The sequence below is a fragment of the Crocodylus siamensis genome, chromosome 5 (assembly GCF_052110815.1).
Source record: "Crocodylus siamensis isolate JL-2025a chromosome 5, ASM5211081v1, whole genome shotgun sequence".
Taxonomy (NCBI): Eukaryota; Metazoa; Chordata; order Crocodylia; family Crocodylidae; genus Crocodylus; species Crocodylus siamensis.
Window position 1 is genome coordinate 15,565,797 of NC_143399.1, and position 17,201 is coordinate 15,582,997.

The following is a 17,201-nucleotide window of genomic DNA, read 5'->3' on the forward strand; positions in this document are numbered from 1 at the left end:
AAAACGCCATGGAGTTCAATGGGAGTTGCATCCTATGACATTATATCTTTGGACACTTAAGTGTTACAATGAAAAAGATGAGCATATTTAAATCACTGTAAAAGCAGATTCAACAAAAAGTTATGCATCTTGCTGTAAAATTTTAAGAGGGCTTTAAAATGCCACTGTACCACACCTTTATCTGCTAAGAAGGACTGCTGACTATGTGCATTTAAAGTAACTACTGAGTGCAATTTGTATGCAAATTAAATGTTAATATGGCATATGAAAGTAAAATTCAATCAAATAAGTTTGCACTGACTAGTGATATCACTGAAATTTGGCCATTGTTTGACTTTGCCTCGTCACTGCGTTTTCGCTGAATCAGTTTTCCACATCTCTGACCAAAAACATCTCCTGTGCAGTTTACATGTCTCATATGACTTAGGAAATAAAACTAAACAGCATCTTTACTACTAATGATGTGAGATATTGGCTTTTATTTGTGTCCACTGCTATTTAATGGCCTAAATATCTTCACCACTTTTGATAGCCTTGGTAAAGGCATATTGATTTCCCTATAGTTTCTGTTGCTTGAATTGCAAGGAGCTTCTCTTACTAAAATGCAATGATTCAGCTAGTTGGAACATACTGAGGTTATTAGCATGTCGGGATAGGACACTGCAGTAAAGAAATGATTAGACTTAGAAAATCTAGATCAGTGTCTTTGAGGACAGTGTAGGATATCGGCTTTGACACTGGATCCTCTCCTGGTGACAAAGAGCCAGCACCAAGTTTATGCCCTAGTCTCAGAGTTGAGGGAAAACGGGATTTTTTCTGTTCTGGGGGCAACTGGAATATTAGAGTTCCGCTCTCAGGCCAGAATTGTGCCTATAAAGTGAAAAGGCAGATTAACTAGGAAAATGTCCCTTCAAGCATTTTACCACTTATAATAATATTTTGCAATCCAAAAGCACCTTCCCTCAGAATATACCAAGTACTTCGTAAATATTAACGAAAGAAATCCTTACATAGGTAAAACTTTAATACTACACAACAGGAGAAGAATCTGAAGCACAGAAAGGGTAAGGCCAAACATTTCAAATGCTGGGGACTAAAAGTAAGACATCAAAGTCTGGATTTAGGTCTCTTATCTCCCATCCCTGTTTCTTCACCAGAAGAGCATCTTTCTTCCCTGGATAATTTTACTTGTGACTGGGCACGTCTCCACAAGATACTAGGGGTCCTTTTACATGTACTCTGGGAATGGCGGGGAGGGTCCGAGTCCTGCTCTAATTAAGCTCCACCATGTCTCATGTATCAGTGTCCCCACTCTTAAAAATTGAGCCAAAGGGCTTGAACTAAAGCTCATTTGACAAGCTTTAATTCAAGCCTCCACTGCCATTTTTAAGTCTGGGGACTCTGATACATGAGATGCTGGGGCATGGTAACTGCCACGCTGCAGCAGACTTTATTAACTGAGTCTGCTTCAATGTGCTGGAACTGCAGCATGTTGGAGCAGCCTCCATGCTCATATATAGGTGCCCTAAAATGTGCAGTATCCTAATTCTATTGTGCATTAGTTCATCGTGGCAAAAACCATGCTAATGCACTCACTGATGCACAGTTGAATTACTCTACTGTGCATTAGCATCACTTAAAATGCGTGTGCCAGAGCTACTGTGCAGTAGCGCTGGTTACTGCACATGGTGTTAGTGTCTGTTATTACAGGTACTAAACTTAGTGTGCAGTAACTATGGTGCATTAATGCATGTGGAGATGTGCCCACTATATTGCACTTATATTGTCCCCCATCCTGGAGCAATTTCAAAGCTTAACGTGCTAGCTAAATAATTAAATAAAAAATGCTTGCTGTCCTTCAAGCAACAACAAAACAACATGTGTCTGAAGAAAAACAACAGCTTTTGCGTTAGCTCCAGAGTGCTTACAGGTTCAGAAAGGTAAAAAAATCCCTGAAGCCTAGAGCAAGTCTTCATTATTCTATATTTGGAAAAATATTTGAAGCGCAGGACAAGCATTGCAGTGTTAGGTACAAAATAGATCCCTGCTATTCCAGCATTTATTTAAGAAAAATAAATGAAAAAGCACGTTATTACTTCCCCAGGCACATTAATTTTTATAAATAATGTTACTTAGCATTCCAGAGTTTTACTTAAAAAATCAGTGACTTTATCCGCTCAATAGGTGTGTTCTTAGATACCTGTGGCAAAAGTTATGCTTGATGCAATTGCATTGAATTCACATATTGTTATGGACTTGCTGATGTGCTGTTGCAGCCTATTTTATTGTATTGTTTTGACAGATCAATTCAACTTTAAGCATCAGACATTTATATCTGTTTTGATTTTCCCGATAGCATCTGCTCTTCACCTGTTCACATGAATATGTGATGAGATTTTATATCCATTAGAGCAAAAATGCCAGGATCATGCTTGAAAAAAGCATAGCATGTAATGATCAGTTATATACAGGGTTCAAAGGACAGGGAAGCTGAGGGAGGAGGAACTGGGGAGGGGGCATTAAGAGAGGGGCAGAGCCCCCCACAAGAGGTGAGAGCCCCCTGTAAGATTTGAAAATCATAACCTGGTTGGGGGGGACCAGAATTCTAGGGGATTTTTTAGGGCATCGTGATGAGCAGCCCAGGTTTTCTGCAGACACCCCACAAGAGTCAAAGTATAACTCCAACCCTGGTTACGCAGAGAACACATAGGGATCATTCAGTTAATTCTGTATTCCATGAATAATCTTCAGATGCCAGGCGTAGACAGTAAACTTTCTCCCTATTCGGTAACACTATTGTATTGCAACCTTCTCTCATTTATATACACACCATTTCTCCTCCCCTCCTGTCTGCCACAGGATCTGCCCCAGCCTCACCAAAACCACGGCCCTCTGCTACAATGCATACCATATGCACTTTATCACTGTTATTATTATTACTATTAAATGTTCATTCTTCAGTTGCATACATATGCCACTCAAGTCACGGTTAAAGAAGTTTACCATCTGTTTTCTTTTCCCACAAGCATGTTGTATGCACCATAATCCTTCTTCCTAGACATCAGACCACACACCAACATTTACATCATATTCAACCCACATATTTTTGGTCAAGTTCACATGAGTCATAGTTACCTCTTGATTTTTGCTTCATGTGCACCACAACTATGATGTCACATTGTGGGTTGTCAGACAGCCACCTATCTCAACCTATTCTACATCCTTTTCCTTTTGAGTTTAATTGCTGCTGTGCCCCATCAAGGTTAGATTGTGCAGTTTCTCACATTTCTAAAACATTCACATATTAAAGACGTATTTATCTCAGATCAGACTTGGTCTATATATTCTTTCCCTACCTTTTTCTTTGTCAGGAGGCATTCCTACCTCTTGGGCACATTCATAGACTGGAAGGGGCTGGAAGGACCTCGGAAGTCCATCGGGTCCAGCCCCCTGCACTAGGCAAGAAAGACAGCTGGGGTCAGGTAAGCCCAGCGAGGTGACCATCCAGTCTCCTCTTCAAGATTTCCAGGGTAGATGATTGCACCACCTCTGGAGGGAGTTTATTCCATAGTCTGGACACCCTGATTGTGAAGAAGTTTTTCCTAGTGTTAAGCCTGAAACGGTCTTCCAGGAGTTTGTGGCCATTACTCCTGGCTTTCCCCTCGGGTGCCCTGGTGAACAGCTGTTCACCAAGCCCTTGATGTACTCCCCTGGTGCAGCGGTAAGCTGCTACCAGATCCCCTCTCAGCCTTCTCTGTTTTAGTTTGCTTACTTCCATAGTTTGCTTGCAAGAACTGTTGTCAAACACGGATGCATTCCCCCAGTTCTCCTGCTTAGCACTATTACTGATTTTATTACTTTAGAAATGGGTATACTTGTATGTCCTTATTTTTTTTACCCAATCAGCTAACACATCTAATGCATAAACTGTACAATAGTCAGATATGTACATGGTTAGAAAATGATGGTTCTCATTATGACAGGCTGAATTTTCCTATCATTAGCCTAAACAAAAATAAACCATATAACTGTTGTAAAAAAGGAGTAAGTTGTATTACTGTAACTACATAATGCTCTTTCTTTTAAAGCAGCTGGGTAAAACGGAAGAGTCAACATTTAGAGAAACTGGCCTTCTTCAGGATTTATATAGAGAGTGAACATTTATTGTACCAATAAACTTAAAAAACTTGCCTTACTCCAGCCAGTCAGCATTCTTGATCTCTCAGGCTTTAGAGCAAAATGGATTTCACTGTACCACCGATATGCTCAGGCTGTTTCTGCAGCTCTGGCTTCTCTTGCAGTGTCTATGTCTGGTGGGTGCAGCTGATTGTTTTTGGCGGTAGCAGTGTCAGAGCCTTTTTCTGGCTCACTTCATCAAGGGATTTGTGAACCAAAGCCTGGAGTCTTATTATTTTGTATTTGTTGTATGGGTGTGCCTAGGAAGACCAACCAAAGATCAGAGCCCCATCATGCTGGGGGCTTCATAGACAAATAGCAAAGCATGCAGCCTGTGCCTTGGAGGATGTGTGTTTTACATGGCAGATGGGATGGCCGCACACGGCAGACGAACAGAGTGGCTGAGAAGATGAGGTAACAAGGTGAAGAGAGGTCAGCCAAAAAAAAAAAAGAAAAAGAAAAAGAAAAGACGGCTCTCTGCCTTTGGCAAATCACTCCCAAATGGTCATGATTTGCAGGGGGTAAGCTTTAAGTAAGGGCTGAAAGGACTATAAAGCAGTGGCTTTCTGGAATTGAACAGATCTTTGCAAGGTCACATAGTTTGTGTTTAACTGATTCAGAACTCCCAGGAAATGTTGGCTCTGCCTTAAATCTTGAAATTAGGAAGCAGCGTAGCAACAAAGGCAACAACTTTATCAGCATAAATATTTGCAGTTACATTTTTAACCCTAAGATCTGTGCCATTTTCAGAACGTGCAATACTCTGAAGAATTTGACAGTTATGGTAGTAGCGCACTTGGTTATTTTTAGGTAGGATGGATCTTGTTACATGGTGAAAGAAATAAATTGCAGCTCTCAATTCAATATCTCTGCTCCAAATATTATATTACCTTTCATCATCTCACAACATTTCTTTTCCTACTTTATTATCAAGAATGCAATATTTGAAGAGTCTCTTCTATTTATATTGGCAGGTGTCATTCTCTTTCATTTCTTTGGGTATGTCTGCACCACACGGTGCGCTATTCTGCAGAGATATACAAGCTCTAAATGGGCTAACGTACATACCAGAAGCAGTTTCACTAAATTAATAGCATAAATTAACACAGATGGGAGTACCACCCTAGCATGGCTGTACTGCTTCTCACATGCAATCTATGTGGCTTAGAGATAATTCAACTGCCTCTACCTGGCACTGTGCTGCATGAACTAGATCAGTGGCTCTCAACCTTTTTTAGTCTCAAGGCACTCCTTGGGAAATGCCAGCTCTTAGCTTTCACCTGTTTCTGAATATGGGAAAATAATAGACTTTTTTCCCCCTGTTGCTTAGAACTCAGAAAGCTCAGAAAAAACAAGAGGTCAAAACACTTTCAACACTGTGTATTTCCATTTGAAATCTCTGGGTTTACCGTGCAAATCATGTTTGCACACTTAGCGCTAATGTTGGATCAAAAGGATCTCAAGGCATCCTAGGGTGCCAGAGTCCCCTGGCTGAAAAATTACTGAACTAAATATACCCTTTTATTAATGACAGAGATAAAGTCATAGATTTCCCAGGCTCTCTCTCTAGCCCACTGCAGGAACTCTGTTGCCAATGCTGCAAAGACTGACTTTATTGTACGAACAGACTATTAAGCTTTGAGAGCCTTCAGTTTAAATCATTTTTACTCTTTCAGGAGAAAGTGTGGAGAGAAGAGAGACTGCTGACTAGAAAGCCTCACTCCATCCCAGTTAAAATAATGCTGGAGATCCTAAATCCTTAGCCAAAAACTGTACACGAACAGACTTAGAAATCATAAATAAGTTTGTTTTCTAATACTACCATCTTTGCTTTGCTTATCCAACCAGACCTGAATTTAGGATTTTCTCTCTCACTTCTGTTCTTTTAGGAAACTTGAACCAAACACTTTCTCTGCTCTCTCACATTCTTAACTATTGCTGTAAAACAGGTAAGATATTAGAATCAGACCTAAACAGATAAAAGGTTTTGCGATTCATTTTTCATATGTAACCCTGGACACAGAGAAGATCGTGGCTCTCCCTATGTGCGGGTCTCTACAGCCTCTGTAGCTTCACAACAACAGTAAAGAAAAAGTTCCAATCCTCCTGGTTTAAGAACATGAAAATATGTTTCGACCCTCCCACTTGAGCTCTCAAAGCATCTCTAAAGACAGCAACGTTACAAAAAAAAGGTGACTATCTAATAGCCAGAAAAGGCAAGAAAAACACCAGGGTCCTGTTTTATGAGAAATCTTGTTGGGCCTAATTAAGGTGGAGTAATGGTAGGGCTTAATTCACTTGTGGACGTTTTCTTTACGCTCTTCCTTATAAAAGCCTCACTTTGGGCTCCTCGGAGGAAATTACTAGTAAATCTTTCACTCTTGTTTAACACCCAAAAGTACTAAGTGTTTTTAAGGCAGAGAAGGCGGTAGGATCTCTGAGTTTATGAGATTATTACCGTGTTGGTCAGCAAACTAAGGATTGAATCATTACCTCCAAAGCTGATAAAACTTGAGTGGAAGATTTGCACACAGCTGACTTACAGTTGCAGCTTAAACAAAGGGTAAGTTAAAGTGGAGTAATGAAATGACACCAGGCAGATATTTTGGTGTATTATTTAAAGCACTTCTCATTCTTATCCTCAGCCTTGACAGCTGTTTCTGAGGTGCTCGTTCTGTAGTACTTGCTCCTTACTCAGAGGCAGGATAAATACACATTTTTCAAAGAGAATTTCACTTGTCAGTAACTGGATGGATCTGCCTCTCAAGCCACCCAGGTTCTGAGTAATCTTATTTTAGAGATTTGTCTAATGTAATTCAATTGATGTTGCTCAGTGTGAATTAGCTTGGTGCTGTAAGAAGGAGAATGGCTGCCATGCACCAGAGCCCAAGTATGTCATCTATGTGACACAGCTAACATCTACCTGGGGAATTAGAGCCCTGAGGTTACTCTTGAACTAGGGACTGCTGCATGGGAGTGGGATGTGTGGTCTGACCCACCCAGCTGGCATTAGTCCAAGGCTGAACACAATGACTGTGATTCAGTCTTAGGGTCCCTAAGCTGCCTGAGCTGTTTTCTCACACTTAATGATATAAGCTGAACCCCAGGACTGAGTTACAGCCTCCCATTTCATCAGGAATCATGCCTTATTCCATGTTATCCATCACTGCTAATCCACTGCTCAGAAAAGAGAGCAGCAATGCCCCACGTCAGCTCAGAACTTATCCTGATTGAAGCCTATCAATTATAAATTGCTAAACAGAAGAAAGAAGCATTCAGCTTGTGGGGCAGAGAAGTTATCATAGTCTTCCCTAAGGAATGTCAGAGGCTTTGTAATTGCATTCAGCCTTTGCATGGAGTAATCTGTTGCATGTTAAATACCAGGCTTTAAAGCAAATAATTTAGACTGGTGGCACATATTGTATAGTAAATACCAACTGATAATTAAACATTTCCTGTACTGTAAGAATAGTTTAGAATTCAGTAGAAGTGTAGATAACTGAGTTTGCTATAATTACTATGCAGCCAGAATTGCAGCTTAGTTGCCAACCTATGTATACTGGTTATTTAATGGGATAATTATTATATTGCAGGTTCTCAAGGGCATTCATTGGGATTTTAAATCCATAAAACAGATATCTATTGATAAACATATTTATTTTACACCTGAAATAGCTCCATAAATAGAATTGTAATAATTTATTTGTAATGATTAGGGAATCTTTGCAAAGATAATAGATGTAAAAGGCTATATTCTGCAACATGCTGTAACTGCTTTACAAAGACCTTAAGGTTCAAAATGGCTCTTAAAACTAAAGTAGTTGACTACTGGTGATCACCCTGTGGTGATTTAATAGGGAAGATGTTATAAATAGGGAAGATGAAAGTTATAATTTGGAGATGCTTCCTAACTCAGGAGACTGAGGAAGTTGGAAATTGGGAGAGAGTCCCTCAGTTGGTTAGACAAAGGGACTTCAGGGGCTTCTCTACTGTGCCACAACAAACAATTCTTGTTTAATTCTTGTTATTCATGCCTGATTAGCTTTATTGAACCTAACGATCACTACCCACTCCTAGACCACTCCCACTCTCACTCCTACCTTTCAGCTGGAGAACATCATAACTGGAAGATATTACCATGCACTTAGCTCAGTGATTCTCAGCCAGGGGGCCACAACACCCTGGGATGCCTTCAGATGCATTCAAGAGTTAGTACTAATAGGTGTATCAATGTGATTCATGAGATAAACTCAAAGGGCACGTCCAGACGAGGCTGCACATGCCTGTTGCCGTGTCTCAAAGCATGAGAAGTGGCAAGAGGGATGCTGGGAACAAAAAAATGTACCAGCGCAGGCTCAAAATTTGGTACATGGATATTCAGATATAACACGCCCTGCCCCCCCCAGGAAAAAAAAAGCAGGGCAAGAAACCAGAGGCTTGGGTCTTCTAAAGAGATGCTCTAGTAGCCAGCCAGAGCATCTCTACATCTGCCCCTTGTCCCGGTGCTGCAAGGACCTGGACCTGGACTCTGTTCCAGGTAAGTAGAGGGTTGGAGGGACTGGACTGGAAGGTTTGGGGGACTGTGGGAGGTAGCTCAGGAGGGGTGAGTCCTGTACTAGCTCCCTGCAAGGCCCACATGCCGCCCTGCATGGCCAATAGCCCCCACCCCCCAACATGGCCCACAGCTTACTCACAGCAGCAGCCATTGGGGTGCTTGGGGCCTCCTAGCACAGCCCCCGCTGTGTGGCGTGGGGCAGCATGGCTCAGCCCCGGCCACCTGGCACCTGGAGCTGCCTGTGCCCTATTGCGTGGGCCTGGCTTTCCTCAGTGCAGCACCGTGCACCTTCGGACAACACCGGGCCACTCCAGCTGTCACCCCCAGGACCTTGCACTGCTCTGGGGACTGCCTGTCGTGCTGTGTGGGGGGCATGTGTGACCTGCAGGGGGGGGCATTCCATGTACTGTGGGGGGGGGCTGTGCCCGGGGGGTGGCAGGGGACCCACCCTTCCTGAGCAGCCCACCCATAATCCCCCCACACCTACCCACACACCCCACATCCCTCCACACACACCTGCCTGCATCCCCCCACAAACCACCCCCCCCATCACACACCCAGACAGGATGAGACCTGCTGGCAGGCACTGTGGCTGCAGGGGCAGCTGTTCCCACATCCTAGTTAGTGAAGGGGTCAGGGGGATCCCGAACTCTTCTATGATAAGAAAACCAAAAGCAAGCATCAAAACTTATATAGCTATTTAGAAGTTATTTTATTATGATGATAGAGACACTGGTAGATTTCCAAATTCCTTTAGAATTGTAAATACATCAGTAAAACATTGCCCAACTGATGTCTATCTGTCATTGATATATACACACACCCAGAGGTGCAGATGCCTCTGCTGCGGCCATGCAATCCCCATCTGGGTCTGGGTGGCACGCAACCTTGGGGCCGTGTGCTGTTGCAGGTGGCAGCAGGTCACAGCGAGGCAGCAGCCCCCGCTGCCAGACTGCCGCAGTGGGTAAAGGGTGCTGGGAACTGTCACTTAAGGCTGCTGCAGCTGTCCAGCTGGCACAAGGGGTAGTGTCCCCAGATAGTAATTGGCTGGACCCCAGAAGCTCCTGAAAGCAAGTAACCCTGAGCTGCTTGCTAGGACAGCTTTTTATATTGCTGGGGCCACCACAGGTGCTGGTCCCAGGCTGTAGCTCCCCCCTGGCTGCAGACCCAGGAGAAGCTGGGCAGGGTTATTTTGCCCCAAGTGGCATAACTTGCCCCATACCCAAGTGTACCTCCGGGCATGTGTGAGGAGGCAAAAATCCCCAGCTCAAATTTGTGCCACTCCTATTTGAGCTGCTGCAAGCGCACATGCTTGTATGTGTGGACAGGCCAAAGATTTCAAATGGGAATCTGATGTCTGAGTTCTTCGCAACACCATTTTATTTTTAATGTATAGTCAAAAAAGGTGAAAATGAAGAGCCTAGAGAGATGTGCCTTGAGTCTAAAATGGTTGAAAACCACTAACTTAAATAATCCCCACCTTCTATTGGAGCCCTCAGTAGCTGATATAACTTAGAATAGCCTTCAGGGTCTAACTTACTCTAGAGGAGTAGAGCACAGCACAGAATGGACAGAAAGTTTAGCTCAACACCACCTTTGCATACCCATTGAACTGTGTAGTCCTTGACTGTGGCTCAGGATTGGAGAAAATGATTTTTAGCCCTTAGAAAGCACTTTACCTCTTGAAAGCACCAAACACACTTTCAGATCCAAATTATGGCCCTTTCAATGCTCTGGTGTAAGGGAACGCCCCTGGTCTCCGGTAATGGAGGAGGGAAACATTATATTAAAGAAAATCAACAACATTCACAAATTTCTGTTCTCACACGCTTGAGAGCTGGCTCCTCAGTAAGCACACATAAGCACACTGGAGAAAAGGAACTTTCTCCCTCTTAGTGCTGCCCAAATTAGGCCTAGCTAATAAATCTGAATGCATCTTTGTGAAGTAGATAAATATGTGTATTTATATGAACTGGAAAAGCATGATTTCTTGGATATAGGAACTAAATCCTGAAAGTCTTACCCTGGCAAAAATCCCACTGAAGAAAGTACTGTAAAGTTTGATCCAAAACCCAATGAAATCTGTGGAAAATCTCCTGTTAACTTCCTTGGCTCTTGTTCTTCACTTTTAGTAATACAATACTAGTGAAAATTCAGTACCAACATTAATTTTGCATTGCTTCATATCTGCACACTGGATTAGGACATGTGGTCCCATGGCAGGAGGAGTCAAGAGACTGGGTACATCTCTGGCTCTGCCATTGACCAACTGTGACCTTGACTAAGTCCTATTATTCCTTACATCAGTGTTGCTGAACCTTTTAGCCCTGCAGGCCAGATGAGCACAGGGCTGGTCCCTGTCTGGATCAGCCCCTGTGGGCCTGTGCCACCTCTGCTCAGCCCCACACTACCTAGTTCAATCCCTGCACTGCTGGATCTGGCCTACCCAACCTAGTACACAGGGCCATGGCTCTTCTTGGTTCAGAAAACTGGCAGCAGGGGAGCAGCAAGTAGCATTGCCCCCACACCCCCACTGTCTAATATTTGGACTCATGGAGAGCCCTGCAGGCTGGATGACATGGCTCTATGAGCTGAATCTGAATACCCCTGCCATATGTAATCCACTGTTAAATAAGAGAGGTCATGATATTTGCCCGCCACTGTATAGTGCTTTGAGATCTTTGGACACAAATGCCATATTAATCTATGTGCGCAGATCTTTAAAGAACAGTAAAATACACATTTCTTTATTTGTTTTTATGCCAGGCTCTTTTACGTTGTGACATGAACTATAATCTGCATCTGACATTATTGCAATTTTAAATGTTGGTTACCACATTCCAATTTGTAATTTGTGCACTGCTTCCCTTGAGCACTCTTAGCAGCTAATTTCAGAGATCTGGATAAATAAAAAATATACTTGCGCTGGTCTGTGTAAGCAATTTTAAAATCAAATGATTTATAAAAATGAATAACTCTATAGTGGTCTATCAAATCAGCAACTGGATATTTTTTAAACACATGGATCTCAGTGTTAGTGCTATTGAAACATGCACTTTGGCCCTCTGAATCCCTCTGAACATCAAGTGTTTCTTCCTCCATTCTCTCATTGCCTCACTAGACCCTGACTGTGAATTTTTCCAGCAAACAGGTCAATTGGATAGGTAAATATTTGCTCAGCTTCCCTAGTATGTTTGGTCTGCATTTTTTTACCTAGTGTTTATTCAGTCATTTCCTTTTTAATAGTCAGACTGTGTGTTGTTCACCATAGTCTTTAAAACTCAGAGACTGCGTCCAGACAAGCACAGCCGTGCGGTATGTGGTACTGCAGACACGTCTGTGGCACCACATACTGGACTTTCCGTTGTTCAGGATATCCAGGGGTCAAAAAACCCACGGAGAAAAAAGCGGAGCTGCACAGGCAGCGGGAGCGTGCGCCGCCCAGAACTGGAGCCTGGCCAGCCGGAGCCATGCTTTGCTGCCAGTCAGGCTCCACGAGGCAGGATCACCTCCGCTGCAGCCCCGGGAGCCTCCCCTACCCCACCCAGGGTAACTTGCCATCCCAGGGACAACTAAGAGTGGCACAAGGTGCAGCACCGCTAGTTGTCCCTGGAGAACCAAATGTCCACGCATGTCTGGACATGGCCAGAGAGGTAGTTGGCCATGTTAGTCTGAAGTCAGGCAGAAGGCAGGGTAGAATTGCATCTTACAGGTGAGTTAAATCAAAGACACGTACGCTTCCCTAAGCAGCAGCGTACATGTGATGAAGTAAGCTGCTGCTTACAAAAGCTCACGCATCTCTGATTTAGTTAGTCTATAAGGTGCAAATCTATCCTGCCTTCTTTAAAACCCATACCTTTTAACATGGACCAACAAAGACAAAATGGACAAAGTCATTCCTAACGTAAACTGATGTCATGAGTTCAGGAAGATTGCAGCAGGGATGCATTTGGCCCATTTTTGAGAGAGAGAATTTCATGATGATTGGAGAGCTTGGGCCAATTTATTGTTAAATATTATTTGGAGGCAGCTTTTGTTTTTACGTAAATAAGATACTAAGTAAGGGCTAAACACTGTCCTGATTTTTTTTGTGTCAGTGGATGTAAATTGAAGGCAGAGTTTGGCACAGAAAGCAAGCTTCAGAGTCCTTTCACACTGACATTGGCTTCAAAGGAAACATCAAGCCCAGCGAAAGGAATTTATGTTGGTAATGCTCACCATGACTTCTTGCTCTTTCTTATTCGATAACCATGCCTAGTACCTGCACCCCTTAAGCAGTTGGATACGGCCTGTTTTTTCTGACGAGGCACATGATGCTGTGTGCTTGGTAGCTCTTACATCATTAGTGGCCATCACCTGAGTCCCTGCACCTGCAGCAGGTCACTTCCATGACTCGCCTGAGCTACAGGCAAAGACATTTCAGGCCCCACTGAACCTGCACTGCAGTACCCAGAGTAGGCACCATTCCTGGAGCCACATATTTATTTAACACTAATGCCTCATTATCTAGACATTCATAATGTCCTGAGGTCTGTAAGTAATTAAAGTTAATTTCTCCTGCAGAGGGGTAGGAGGCAGGAGGTGTCAGGCATCCTCACTGTAAATTCTTATTCATATTTCTTTCCTGTTTTGTGATTCTCAATCGGAGTTTTCTAATAACAGATCATTTCTTTTTGTCTAACTTTAATCTGGCCCTGCTTGACAAGCACCATCCTTTTCATTGAAGGGTAAGACCACTTAAAGAAAGGCCAATAAGCCCTTGCACTGCTCAGCTGACTAGGGTGATTTGTCACCCTGTGCAGTGGTGGTCACACCAATGGATTTATCTCAAGGTAAATGGAGATGCTGAGACCTGGGACCTGGAGCTTTGATTAAGGCCCCCTTTTTGTAGTGTTGATAGATGTTGCTTGTGTTTATCTATTTGAAATGCCACTAAATCTGTGAATACAATGGAAAAAGAGAGTAGTTTGCAGCTGAAAACATATTAGTGATTTATGTTTCACTAAGAAGCACAATAAAGAGACAGAGGCTATTAAGAGGAGCTATTTTCATGAGAAATAGTTCTGCTTTAAAACATTATCAACCACACCTTGATAAAGACCTACATGCATGCATAATCGTGTTTACTTATACCTTTAGTTTAGTGCACTATACATTTGGAATGCATAGCGCCGCGTTATTAATAAGCTGGTAAGAGGGATCTTTGCCATGCAACTGCATAGCAATAGAGTACTTTGCATGTTAATTGTCTTCAAGAGAAAAGAGAAGCATAATACCCTGACCCAGGACTTTCTATGGACTCCACAGTCCTTACAACCGCTTCAAATCCTTCTGACCATTATTGCCAGCATTTATTCACAACATTTTAGTAGAAATAACCAGTGGGGTGACACAAAAAGATTATAATGCATTGATATAACTTATAACATGAATCAATGTCAACAAGACGCACCCATTTAAATGAATAGGGTCAGATGAGAGTGCTGTATCACCCTGACTTGTGTGACAGTTACAAATGCATAACCTAGTATGCATAATAGGAGTGTACAAACCAGTAGAGATTTGTAAACTTGGTTTGTTTCAAGCAGAACTGACCCTCAGGAATGGAAAAGGGAAAAGCAACGGAGCTGTCGGAAAAAATAAGTGATTCTGTAGTTTGCTGTTTATTGAAAAGCATAATGAGGTTTCATTTTCTCAAGCTTGAACAGAGCGCATGGACCCAAAACACTATTCAGGAACCAAGCTGCTGTTTATCTACAGCACTCAATTAAAAGAAAAAGATAACACATTCAGTTCCAAGCACATTTACAAATGCACAAGAACGCTTCAGCGCTCTGCCCCGTGGATGCAAATATATAGGCAAACTGCAATTATATGTTTGGAATTAACTGTGCTGAGTTATGATTTATTGAAATGTTCTGAGGGTTTCTCTTCAGCACTAATGAACAATGGTGGGGGGAGAGAGAGGCTGTATAATGTGTGTGCACCTGGAGCTTGAAAACTAGTACAGTAAGTTATGTACCAGTAGGGTGATACTCTGTCTATGGCTTGGCACTGCAGTGTACTGACAGTCTAGCAAAGCTTTTAAATCTGGACAACACCTGCACCTCATTTGCTTTACAGAAGCGCCATGACCCGACTGCTGATGGTGAGCCTTCCTTTCATCCTTAGGATTATGACAAGTTATTAATTGCCACCATTAGCTGCAGCAGCCTGCTTGAGATCTCTGCTGCTCTCTGGAGGTGAGAAACTACGTGCACGTGAATGCAGAGAGAAAAGATGTGAAGCACTGGGGCAAACAGAGCAACAATCTGCCCAAAAGGGATTGTGAGATTGTGAATAATTTATTAGAAAACATTTTTCTTTGTCCTTCCCACAGACCCACAAATCCTCCCTAAGCACTCTTTACCAGCCTTGCAGATAATGTACTTACACATCTCAGAGCTTGCTAAATAGACTGAGCAGGCCACAGAGTTCACCCTCAACACTGCTCCTCCAGAGTACCTTGCACAGATGAAACACTTCCACTCTTTAGCAGAAGTGCTTCCTACGCGCTGTATGTAATTAGGTAAGAACACGAACACAAAACGACAGCTGAGGGGCGGGGAGAATTTCTCTCTGTCTCTCCCCCCCCTGCCTTTCTTTTTGCAATTATGCATTGATGTTGTCAGGTCTTAGATAAGTTAGATCAAATCCTCAGCACAGTCGCACCTTGTTCTACCTCGTGAAGCATGCACATACAGATGGTGAACGGGATGTCTCATAGCTTCAGAAAATGACTCATGGTTAAAGCAGAGAGCAACATAGCAATCAAGTTCACAATACAACACTTCCAGCTTTGTGACTGAGCGCTTCAAGACAGCAGCTGTTTTCCTCTCCCTATGTACAGTGTTGGGCACTGTGCAGGCATGACAATATATGATAACAAACAGAATACTAAGTAAAAGATGAAGATTTACCAGAAAACAGTTCTGGACCCGATATCAGGCTGGGGTAGATGAACAGAATTGCAGTGGCTTTCACAGAAGTCTGCTGGTTTACATCAGAAGATCTGGTCACACATGTGAAATTATTCACGTGTGATTATTCACAGCTGGTCAAGTGACCTAAGTTCAGGAGAGGAAATGACTTGTTCTACTGGCCAGAGATGCCAGTGCGCCTCTAGATGTCTAGAGCGTAAAATAAACCGTGTGATTACAGCTCAGGCTAGCATACACGTGCCCAGGTGATCGGACTGGCCCAGGAACAGTAGTGGTAAAGATGCAGTGTTCTGTGGACTAGTACGTGTCAACACCACAGCCCAAATCTCTAGGGGCCCTGGGCAGGAAGTCCAGTTGCTATCACATGCTAAAGCCAATGATGCCATGTCTTCACTGTATTGTTACCTGTGCCAGTTATATTAAAGATAGCGTGGGCATGCTAATTGGGTGCTCCAATCATACCATTTTGCTGTGTGGATGTACACTTAGTCCCAAAGGAAGGAGGAGTGGCACTGAAGCAAAGATCCCTGAGGCCTAGGGTGTTTCCCTAGGGCTTGGGCAAACATCACTTAGTGAGGAAATATTGTTAGGGCCAGATCCCACTATTGTTACTGTGCTAGCCTGTCATTTTTCGTCATTTCCATTGCATACAAAACAATTTTATCTGAGCTACTCTGTGGATAAAAACATAAAAGCTGTTTTTCTTCCCTAACCATTTTTTGTGGGTCCTCTGGCTGGAGACCTGACTCAAGGTCTTCCATTGCATGTGTATATGGGCTGAGACAGATTAGATTACAAATTTAGAAACTTTATGTAATAACCTTGTTTTGAGCCAGCTTAAAAAAAAATAAAGGCATGTGTTTTGTTCATAAGAAGGGAATAGCCAGAATCATTTCACAACCAGGATCAAAAATGAGAAATTACAGGGAATAGAAATGCTACCTAAATATTAGGAATATCACATGATTCTCCATAACACACTACAATGCTCTTCCATTCATTTATTTTTGGATAAATTTCCGTGCACAGATAGAGAAGTATAGTGCTGGGCCCAGCCATATTTGTTCTCTAACATACTGTGCAGGATTCTAAAATGAATCCCTTTTGGCATAAGAGGTAGAATTTGCACAAATTTTAAATAGTAGTGCATATTGTTTAAGCCCTGGTTTCTAACAAAGTCTATATATGACTTGGTTCATTCTCCAAAATGTCTTAATGTTCGAGTGGATTGGCTGCTCCATGTGACTATACCATGGGATGCTTGCTTAAACGGAAACAAGTGGCCTTTCAGTGAGGAGACCACCCAGAATGCAGGACATCTATGTTATAAGTCAAATTTCTTCTTTAATGGGTAAGAAACTTTCAGTCTCACATTCCTAATTGTGATTGAGTAGTGGCTATGGAGGAGGTGATTCAACTCTTACTGAACAGTGTAGTTGGGATTCTGCTTGGAATTATTATTTTCAGCATCAGTCAAGTTGCATCTATTG